The sequence below is a fragment of the Arachis stenosperma genome, chromosome 4 (genome assembly GCF_014773155.1).
Source record: "Arachis stenosperma cultivar V10309 chromosome 4, arast.V10309.gnm1.PFL2, whole genome shotgun sequence".
Taxonomy (NCBI): domain Eukaryota; kingdom Viridiplantae; phylum Streptophyta; class Magnoliopsida; order Fabales; family Fabaceae; genus Arachis; species Arachis stenosperma.
The window spans coordinates 10,131,027-10,141,447 of record NC_080380.1 but is presented as its reverse complement, the minus strand read 5'-3'; the positions used below and the strand labels follow the sequence as shown (position 1 = coordinate 10,141,447).

General features: G+C 39.3%; 1 non-coding gene across 1 annotated transcript; it reads right to left on the bottom strand.

Annotated features, from left to right (window-relative positions):
* Positions 1–7,287: 7,287 nt before the first annotated feature.
* Positions 7,288–7,395, bottom strand: LOC130978338 (small nucleolar RNA R71). The gene has a single exon (XR_009085987.1). It is a non-coding gene; the product is annotated as a small nucleolar RNA R71 (small nucleolar RNA).
* Between the last annotated feature and the right edge of the window lie 3,026 nt (positions 7,396–10,421).

Sequence of the window (10,421 nt, the reverse complement as noted above, 5' to 3'; positions counted from 1 at the left end):
TCCACTCTCAGCTTGCTCAGCTTTTGAGGAGGAAAGAATTTATCCAGGAAGGCAGTGACCAGCTTATCCATGAGTCCAGGCTATCCTTGGGTTGTGAATCCAACCATACTCTAGCTCTGTCTCTTACAGCAAAAGGGAAAAGCATGAGTCTGTAGACTTCAGGATCAACTCCATTCGTCTTTACAGTCTCACAGATCTGCAAGAACTCAGTCAGAAACTGATATGGATCTTCAGATGGAAGTCCATAAAACTTGCAGTTTTGTTGCATTAGAGCAACTAGTTGAGGCTTAAGCTCAAAGTTATTGGCTCCAATGGCAGGAATGGAGATGCTTCTTCCATCAAACTTGGACGTTGGCTTTGTGAAGTCACCAAGCATTCTCCTTGCATTATTATTATTATTTCCGTCTGCCATCTCTTTCTCTTGTTCGAAAATTTCAAGAAGGTCTCTTCTGGATTGTTGCAATTTAGCTTCTCTTAATTTTCTCTTCAGAGTCCTTTTAGGTTCTGGATCAATTTCAACAGAGTGCCTTTATCCCTGTTCCTGCTCATATGAAAGAGAAGGAAACAGAAAAGAAAGAGGAATCCTCTATGTCACAGTATAGAGATCCTTTATGTTAGTAGAAAAAGAAGGGGGGTAGAATGAAGAATGGATTCGGTTTTATGGATGAAGAGAGGTGAAGAGAAGTGTTAGTAATTAAATAATTAAATAGAAGAAGAAAGAGAAGAGAAAATTCGAAAATAATTTGAAAAAGAGTTAGTGATTTTCGAAAATTTGAAAAAATTATAATTAAAATTTAAACATGAAACAATTAATTATTAAAAGAATTTTGAAAAAGAGAGAGATATTTTCGAAAATCAGAGAGGAAAAAGTAGTTAGGTGGTTTTGAAAAAGATAAGAAACAAACAAGAAGTTAGTTAGTTGATTGAAAAAGATTTGAAATCAAATTTAAAAAAGATAAGAAGATAGTAAGTTAGATAAGATATTTTGAAATCAAATTTTGAAAAAGATAAAATTTTTGAAAAAGATAAAATAAAAGATAAAAAGATTTAATTTAAAAAAATTTAAAATTATTTACTTCACTAACAAGAAACTATAAGATAAGATTCTAGAACTTAAAGATTGAACCTTTCTTAACAAGAAAGTAACAAACTTCAAATTTTTGAACCAATCACATTAATTGTTAGTGTAATTTCGAAAATTACATATAAAGATAAGAAAAAGATTTTGAAAATAATTTGAAAAAGATTTTTGAAATTTTCGAAAATAATAATAAAAAAAATGAAAAAGAAATGATTTTTGAAAAAGATTTTGAAAAGATAAGATTTTTAAAATTGAAATTTTGACTTGACTTGTAAGAAACAACTAATTTTGAAAATTTTTGACCAAGTCAACCCAAAATTTCGAAAATTTGGAGTGAAATAAGGAAAAGATATTTTTTTGATTTTTGAATTTTTTAATTATGAAAGAGAAAAACAACAAAAATACTTTATGCATGAAATTTTTAGATCAAAACAATGAATGCATGCAAGAATGCTATGAATGTCAAGATGAACACCAAGAACACTTTGAAGATCATGATGAACATCAAGAACATATTTTTGAAAAATTTTTAATGCAAAGAAAACATGCAAGACACCAAACTTAAAAATCTTTAATGCATGGAAAATATGAATGCAAAAATGCACATGAAAAACAAGAAAAGACACAAAACAAGAAAACATCAAGATCAAACAAGAGGACTTATCAAGAACAACTTGAAGATCATGAAGAACACTATGAATGCATGGGATTTTCGAAAAATGCAAGAAAAATTTTTAAATCATGCAATTGACACCAAACTTAAAATTAACACAAGATTCAAACAAGAAACAAAAAATATTTTTGGATTTTATGATTTTATGAAATTTTTTTTTTTGAGAATATAGTTTTGAAAAACGAAAAATAAAAGAAAAATTTTGAAAAAGATTTTTGAAAAGAAAATTACCTAATCTGAGCAACAAGATGAACCGTCAGTTGTCCATACTCGAACAATCCCCGGCAACGGCGCCAAAAACTTGGTGGACGAAATTGTGATCACATGTTCTTTATACTTTGATGATGTTTACTCTTAGGGCACTGTTTATTTTCACAACTCCGTTCAACTAACCAGCAAGTGTACTGGGTCGTCCAAGTAATAACCTTACGTGAGTAAGGGTCGAATCCACAGAGATTGTTGGTATGAAGCAAGCTATGGTCACCTTGTAAATCTCAGTTAGGGAGATTAAAGGGTAATTGTAATTATCGGGAAAAAATAGAAAATAGATAATAAAAGGGATAGAAATACTTATGCAGATTCATTAGTAGAGGTATCAGTTAAGTATATGAAGATGCTGTATGACTCAAGGACGTCTGCTCTCCTACTGCTTCTACTCAATCCTTCTTACTCCTTTCCATGGCAAGCTGTGTATAGGGGTTCACCATCAGTTGTGGCTACTTTCATCCTCTCGGGAAAATATCCTATGCGGTTGTCAGTCGCACAGCTAATCAGTCTGGAGGCATTACCCATGGTTGATGGCTACATCCCATCCTCGCAGTGAAAACTAATGCTCACGCACTCTGTCACAGTACGGCTAATCACCGGTTGGTTCCCGCTCCTACTGGAATAGAATCCCTTGATCCTTTTGCGTCTGTCACTAACGCCCAGCAGGTTGCAAGTTTGAAGCAGGTCACAGTCATTCATTACCGGAATCCTACTCGGAATACCACAGACAAGGTGAGACTTTCCGGATTCCCAGGATCCTACTCGGAACACCACAGACAAGGTTGGACTTTCCGGATCCTCATAAATGCCGCCATCTATCTAGCTTATACCACGAAGATTCTGTTGGGGAATCTAAGAGATACGCATTCAAGCTCTGTTGCATGTAGAACGGAAGTGGTTGTCAATCACGCGCGTTCATAAGTGAGAATAATAATGAGGGTTATCTAACTCATCACATTCATCATGTTCTTGGGTACGAATGAATATCTTGGAATAAAAATAAGATAGAGACCGAATAAGAGAAAATAGAACTTCATTAATACTTGAGGTACAGCAGAGCTCCACACCCTTAATCTATGGTGTGCAGAAACTCCACCGTTGAAAATACATAAGTGAAAGAGGTTCAGGCATGGCCGAATGGCCAGCCCCCTAAAACGTGATCAATAGTCTCTTAGGATGAAGAATAAAACAAAACTGAGACCAAAGATTCCTAATACATTAGTAATTCATCCTATTTATAATAAACTAGCTCCTAGGGTTTACATGAGTAAGTAATTGATGCATAAATCCACTTCCGGGGCCCACTTGGTGTGTGCTTGGGCTGAGCTTGATCAATCCACGAGCTGAGGCTTCTCTTGGAGTTGAACTTCGAGTTATGACGTGTTTTGGGCGTTCAACTCCGGATCATGACGTTTTTCTGGCGTTTAACTCCAGACAGCAGCATGTACTTGGCGTTCAACGCCAAGTTACGTCGTCATTCTTCGAATAAAGTATGGACTATTATATATTGCTGGAAAGCCCTGGATGTCTACTTTCCAACGCCGTTGAGAGCGCGCCATTTAGAGTTCTGTAGCTCCAGAAAATCCATTTCGAGTGCAGAGAGGTCAGAATCCAACAGCATCAGCAGTCCTTTTGTCAGCCTTTTTCAGAGTTTTGCTCAAATCCCTCAATTTCAGTCAGAATTTACCTGAAATCACAGAAAAACACACAAACTCATAGTAAAGTCCAGAAATGTGAATTTAACATAAAAACTAATGAAAACATCCCTAAAAGTAGCTCAAACTTACTAAAAACTATATGAAAACAATGCCAAAAAGCGTATAAATTATCCGCTCATCACTTTTCTCTCAAGTGTATCACTCAGCCTCTTTCCACTCATTGGCTTTTACTTGAGCTCTCTCAATATGCCTGATGAGCGGATAATTTATACGCATTTTGCCATTGTTTTTAGTATGTTTCTAGTAGGATTTAGTTAGTTTTTAGTATATTTTTATTAGTTTTTAATTAAAATTCACTTTTCTGGACTTTACTATGAGTTTGTGTGTTTTTCTGTGATTTCAGGTATTTTCTGGCTGAAATTGAGGGACCTGAGCAAAAATCTGATTCAGAGACTGAAAAGGACTGCAGATGCTGTTGGATTCTGACCTCCCTGCACTCAAAGTGGATTTTCTGGAGCTACAGAAGCCCAATTGGCCCGCTCTCAACAGCGTTGGAAAGTAGACATTTTGGGCTTTCCATCAATATATGATAGTCCATACTTTGCCCAAGATTTGATGGCCCAAACCGGCGTTCAAAGTCACCTTCAGAATTCCCAGCGTTAAACGCCGGAACTGGCACCAAAGTGGGAGTTAAACGCCCAAACTGGCACAAAAGCTGGCGTTTAACTCCAAGAAGAGTCTCTACACGAAAATGCTTCAATGCTCAGCCCAAGCACACACCAAGTGGGCCCGGAAGTGGATTTTTATGTCATTTACTCATCTTTGTAATTCTTAAGCTACTAGTTCCCTATAAATAGGACCTTTTACTATTGTATTTTCATCGGGGTAGCTATCTTTAGTCTTATGCTATCTTAGATCATTTGGGAGGCTGGCCTCTCGGCCATGCCTAGACCTTGTTCTTATGTATTTTCAACGGTGGAGTTTCTACACACCATAGATTAAGGTGTGGAGCTCTGCTGTACCTCGAGTATTAATGCAATTACTATTGTTCTTCTATTCAATTCAGCTTGTTCTTATTCCAAGATATCACTTGTTCTTCAACTTGATGAATGTGATGATCCGTGACACTCATCATCATTCTCACCTATGAACGTGTGACCGTCAATCACCTCCGTTCTACCTTAGATTGGGTAGATATCTCTTGGGTTCTTTAACCGAAATCTTCGTGGTATAACCTAGAATTGATGACTGCGTTCAAGAGAATCCGGAAGGTCTAAACCTTGTCTGTGGTATTCTGAGTAGGATTCAATGATTGAATGACTGTGACGAGCTTCAAACTCGTGATTGTGGGGCGTTAGTGACAGACGCAAAAGAATCACTGGATTCTATTCCGACATGATCGAGAACCGACAGCTGGATAGCCGTGCCGTGACAGGGTGCGTTGAACATTTCCACTGAGAGGACGGGACTGTAGCCATTGACAACGGTGATGCCCAACATACAGCTTGCCATGGAAAGGAGTAAGAAGGATTGGATGAAGACAGTAGGAAAGCAGAGAGACGGAAGGGACAAAGCATCTCCATTCGCTTATCTGAAGTTCTTACCAATGAATTGCATAAGTATCTCTATCTTTATCTTTTATTCATATATCATCCATAACCATTTGAGTCTGCCTGACTAAGATTTACAAGGTGACCATAGCTTGCTTCATACCAACAATCTCCGTGGGATCGACCCTTACTCGCGTAAGGTTTATTACTTGGACGACTCAGTGCACTTGCTGGTTAGTTGTGCGAAGTTGTGTTTATGCCATGGTATTGAACACCAAGTTTTTGGATTCATTACCGGGGATTATTTGAGTTGTGAAAAGTAGTGATCACAATTTCGTGCACCAAGTTTTTGGCACCGTTGCCGGGGATTGTTTCGAGTATGGACAACTGACGGTTCATCTTGTTGCTTAGATTAGGTATTTTTCAGAATTCTTAAGAATGAGTTCTAGAGTTTCATGATGATCTGTTGAAGTCTGGCTGGCTGTGAAGCCATGTCTAATCTTATTGGACCGAGGTTTCAACTCATCATCACAAGAGCTTGTTGATTTCTATCAATCTTGCTATTGGAGCAATGATCTGCTAAGGCTGGGCTGGCCATTGGCCATGTCTAGTGTTTTGGACCGAAGCTTTCTTTGAAAGCTTGGCTGGCTGTGAAGCCATGTCTAATTCCTGGACCGAAGTCTTAGACTAGCATTGCAATGATTCCTGGGATTCTCATTAAGAATTTTGATACCTTTACTTTCTTTTTAATTTTCAAAAAATCCAAAAAAAAAATTACAAAATCATAAAAACCAAAAATATTTTATGTTTCTTGTTTGAGTCCAGTGTCTCATTTTAAGTTTGGTGTCTTGCATGCTTTGTTTATTTGATCTTGGTTCTATTTTCAAGTCAATAATACAGGAAACTGAAGATTCAGTACATGCAATAGAGGAGTTATACAGAAAAAGCTGGGCGTTCAAAACGCCCAGTGAAGAAGGAAAAACTGGCGTTTAAACGCCAGCCAGGGTGCCTGGCTAGGCATTTAACGCCCAAAAAGGTAGCATTTTGGGCGTTAAACGCCAGAATGGATACCATTCTGGGCGTTTAACGCCAGGATGGCACAAGAGGGAAGATTTTGTTTTCAAATCAAAATTTTTTTTTTAGTTTTCAAAGTTTTTCAAAATCAAATCTTTTTAAATTATTTTTCAAATCATATCTTCTCAATCACATCTTTTTAAAACCATAACTTTTAAACCACATCTTTTTCAAAAAAGTTTTCAATCATATCTTCTTCAAAATCTTTTTCAAAATGATTTTAAAACCTTTTTAATTAATTTTCGAAAAATCTCTTCCCCTCTTCTCGCATCCTTTTATTTATGGAGTACCACTCCTCCTCAATGCACAATTCGAACTCTATCCCACTAAGTTCGAATTCTTCTACCTCTTCCTTCTATTTTTCTGTTCCTCTGACACCTCAAGGAATCTCTATACTGTGACATAGAGGATACCATATTTTCTTGTTCTCTTCTCCTTCATATGAGCAGGAGCAAAGACAAAAGCATTCTTGTTGAGGCTGACCCTGAACCTGAAAGGACCTTGAAGCGAAAGCTAAGAGAAGCTAAGGCACAACTCCCTGTAGAGGACCTAACAGAAATCTTCAAAGAAGAAGAACCCATGGCAGCCGAAAACAACAACAATGCCAACAATGCAAGGAAGGTGCTGGGTGACTTTACTGCACCTACTCCCGACTTCTATGGGAGAAGCATCTCTATCCCTGCCATTGGAGCAAACAACTTTGAGCTAAAGCCTCAATTAGTTTCTCTAATGCAACAGAATTGCAAGTTCCATGGACTTCCATTGGAAGATCCTCATCAGTTTTTAGCTGAGTTCTTGCAAATTTGTGACACTGTTAAGACTAATGGGGTTGACCCTGAGGTCTACAGACTTATGCTATTTCCTTTTGCTGTAAGAGACAGAGCTAGGATATGGTTGGACTTACAACCTAAAGATAGCCTGAACTCTTGGGAAAAGCTAGTCAATGCCTTCTTGGCAAAGTTCTTTCCACCTCAAAAATTGAGTAAGCTTAGAGTGGAAGTCCAAACCTTTAGACAGAAGGAAGGAGAATCCCTCTATGAAGCTTGGGAAAGATACAAACAACTGATCAGAAAATGTCCTTCTGACATGCTTTCTGAATGGAGCATCATAGGTATTTTCTATGATGGTCTGTCTGAACTGTCTAAGATGTCTTTGGATAGCTCTGCTGGAGGATCTCTTTATCTGAAGAAGACGCCTACAGAAGCTCAAGAGCTCATTGAAATGGTTGCAAATAACCAATTCATGTACACTTCTGAAAGGAATCCTGTGAACAATGGGACAAATCAGAAGAAAGGAGTTCTTGAGATTGATACTCTGAATGCCATACTGGCTCAGAACAAAATATTGACCCAACAAGTCAATTTAATTTCTCAAAGTCTGTCTGGAATGCAAGCTGCACCAGGCAGTACTAAGGATGCTTCATCTGAAGAAGAAGCTTATGATCCTGAGAACCCTTCAATGGAAGAGGTGAATTACATGGGAGAACCCTATGGAAACACCTATAATTCTTCATGGAGAAATCATCCAAATTTCTCATGGAAGGATCAACAGAGACCTCAACAAGGTTTCAACAACAATAATGGTGGAAGAAACAGGTTTAGCAATGGCAAGCCTTTTCCATCATCTTCTCAGCAACAGACAGAGAATCCTAAGCAGAACCACTCTGACTTAGCAACCATGGTCTCTGATCTAATCAAAACCACTCAAAGTTTCATGACTGAAACAAGGTCCTCCATTAGGAATTTGGAGGCACAAGTGGGACAGCTGAGCAAGAAAATTACTGAACTCCCTCCTAGTACTCTTCCAAGCAATACAGAAGAAAATCCAAAAGGAGAGTGCAAGGCCATCAACATGGCCGAATTTGGAGAGGAGGGAGAGGCAGTGAACGCCACTGAGGAAGACCTCAATGGGCGTCCACTGACCTCCAACGAGTTCCCTAATGAGGAACCATGGGAATCTGAGGCTCAAAATGAGACCATAGAGATTCCATTGGATTTACTTCTGCCATTCATGAGCTCTGATGAGTATTCTTCCTCTGAAGAGGATGAATATGTCACTGAATAGCAAGTTGCTAAATACCTTGGAGCAATCATGAAGCTAAATGACAAGTTATTTGGAAATGAGACTTGGGAGGATGAATCCCCTTTGCTCACCAAGGAACTGGATGACTTGTCTAGATAGAGATTACCTCAAAAGAGACAAGATCCTGGGAAGTTCTCAATACCTTGCGCCATAGGCACCATGACCTTCAAGAAGGCTCTGTGTGACCTAGGGTCAAGTGTAAACCTCATGCCTCTCTCTGTAATGGAGAAGCTAGGGATCTTTGAGGTACAAGCTGCAAGAATCTCACTAGAGATGGCAGACAATTCAAGAAAACAAGCTTATGGACTTGTAGAGGATGTTTTGGTGAAGATTGAAGACCATTACATCCCTGCTGATTTCATAGTCCTAGAGACTGGAAAGTGCATGGATGAATCCATCATCCTTGGCAGATCCTTCCTAGCCACAGCAAAGGCTGTGATTGATGTGGATAGAGGTGAACTGGTCATTCAAGTGAATGAAGAATCCTTTGTGTTTAAGGCTCAAGGATATCCCTCTGTCACCATGGAGAGGAAGCATGAAGAGCTTCTCTTAAAACAGAGCCCCCACAGTCAAACTCTACGTTTGGTGTTGGGAGGCCACAACCAAACTCTAAGTTTGGTGTTGAACCACCACATTCAAACTCTAAGTTTGGTGTTGGGAGGTTCCAACATTGCTCTGAGCATCAGTGAGGCTCCATGAGAGCCCTCTGTCAAGCTACTGACATTAAAGAAGCGCTTGTTGGGAGGCAACCCAATGTTATATTTAATCTATTTTCTTTTGTTATTTTATGTTTTCTTTAGGTTGATGATCATGGGAAGTCACAAAATCAATTGAAAAAGCAAAAACAGAATGAAAAATAGGAAGAAAAACAGCACACCCTGGAGGAAGATCCTGCTGGCGTTTAAACGCCAGTAAGGGTAGTAGTTGGGTGTTTAATGCCTAGTCTGGCACCATTCTTGGCGTTTAACGCCAGAAAGGGGCACCAGACTGGCGTTAAACGCCAGGAAAGGGCAAGAACTTGGCGTTAAACGCCAGAAATGGGCACCAGCCCGGCGTTTAACGCCAGAATTGGCAAAGGGTGCATTTTTTGCACGCCATTTGGTGCAAGGTTGAATTTTCCTTGACACCTCAGGATCTGTGGACCCCACAGAATCCCCACCTACCCCACCACCCTCTCTCTTCTTCACCCATTCACCAATCACCTCAACACCTCTTCCCTAAAAACCCTTCACCTATCAAATCCCATCTTTCTCTTCACCACTCACATCCATCCTTCATTAAACCCTACCTACCTTACCATTCAAAATTCAAACCACTTTCCCTCCCAAACCCACCCATTCATAACCGAACCCTACCCCTCTCTCCACCCCTATATAAACCCATCTTCACTCCTTCATTTTCACACAACCTAAACACTTCTCCCCCTTTAGCCAAACCACAAAGCCATCTCCATCTCCTCCATTTCTTCTTCTTCTACTCTCTTCTTTCTTCTTTTGCTCGAGGACGAGCAAACCTTTTAAGTTTGGTGTGGTAAAAGCATTGCTTTTTGTTTTTCCATAACCATTTATGGCATCCAAGGCCGGAGAAACCTCTAGAAAGAGGAAAGGGAAGGCAAAAGCTTCCACCTCCGAGTCATGGGAGATGGAGAGATTCATCTCAAGGGTGCATCAAGACCACTTCTATGAAGTTGTGGCCTTGAAGAAGGTGATCCCCGAGGTCCCTTTCAAACTCAAAAAGAGTGAATATCCGGAGATCCGACATGAGATCCGAAGAAGAGGTTGGGAAGTTCTTACCAACCCCATTCAACAAGTCAGAATCTTAATGGTTCAAGAGTTCTATGCCAATGCATGGATCACCAAGAGCCATGATCAAAGTGTGAACCCGAACCCAAAGAATTGGCTCACAATGGTTCGGGGGAAATACTTAGATTTTAGTCCGGAAAATGTAAGGTTGGCATTCAACTTGCCCATGATGCAAGGAGATGAACATCCTTACACTAGAAGGGTCAACTTTGATCAAAGGTTGGACCAAGTCCT